General features: G+C 50.3%; 1 protein-coding gene across 1 annotated transcript in view; it reads left to right on the top strand.

Annotated features, from left to right (window-relative positions):
• Positions 1-467, top strand: part of IL5RA (interleukin 5 receptor, alpha) — a 14,400-nt gene that overhangs the window by 7,987 nt on the left and 5,946 nt on the right. The gene's annotated exons all lie outside the window — the stretch shown is intronic.

Below are 467 nucleotides of genomic sequence, written 5' to 3'. Positions count from 1 at the left end.
CTTCATCCGTGCTCGTTCCCCGTTTTACAACCTTGGTTTACTGGTGGAAATCCCCAATCCGCTCTTACTCACATCGCTGAGTCTTTTCCGGATTGACCTGTCCGTACGGCTGTAAGTCCAACGCTGCTCCTGCATCATCTTCCTCAGCTCTCTCCTCTCTCTTTGGGACAGCGAAACACCAACGCCAGTTAGTTCCAGCAGCAGTTAGTAGCATTCGTACCGCTCCATGTTCTCCTGTAGAGTTCTGCATTTGGATATTATGCAGTTAACCCCTGCGGAGATCCTGAAAGAGATGCAGGGGGAGAAATAGCTATAGGGAAGACTTCTACTCAAGGACCAGCTTGAAGCTGCTGTACCAATGTGGTCTCTTCTCCTAAGTAACAAGGGATAGGATGAGAAGCAACAGCCTCAAGGTGCACCAGGGGAGGTTGAGGTTGGCCCTGAGGAACAATTTCTTCCTGGTTGGG

Source organism: Buceros rhinoceros, unplaced genomic scaffold (genome assembly GCF_000710305.1).
Source record: "Buceros rhinoceros silvestris isolate BGI_N320 unplaced genomic scaffold, ASM71030v1 scaffold27874, whole genome shotgun sequence".
Classification (NCBI taxonomy): domain Eukaryota; kingdom Metazoa; phylum Chordata; class Aves; order Bucerotiformes; family Bucerotidae; genus Buceros; species Buceros rhinoceros.
Note: the sequence above shows the minus strand (reverse complement) of the source record. Positions and strands in the feature narration are given on the sequence as shown.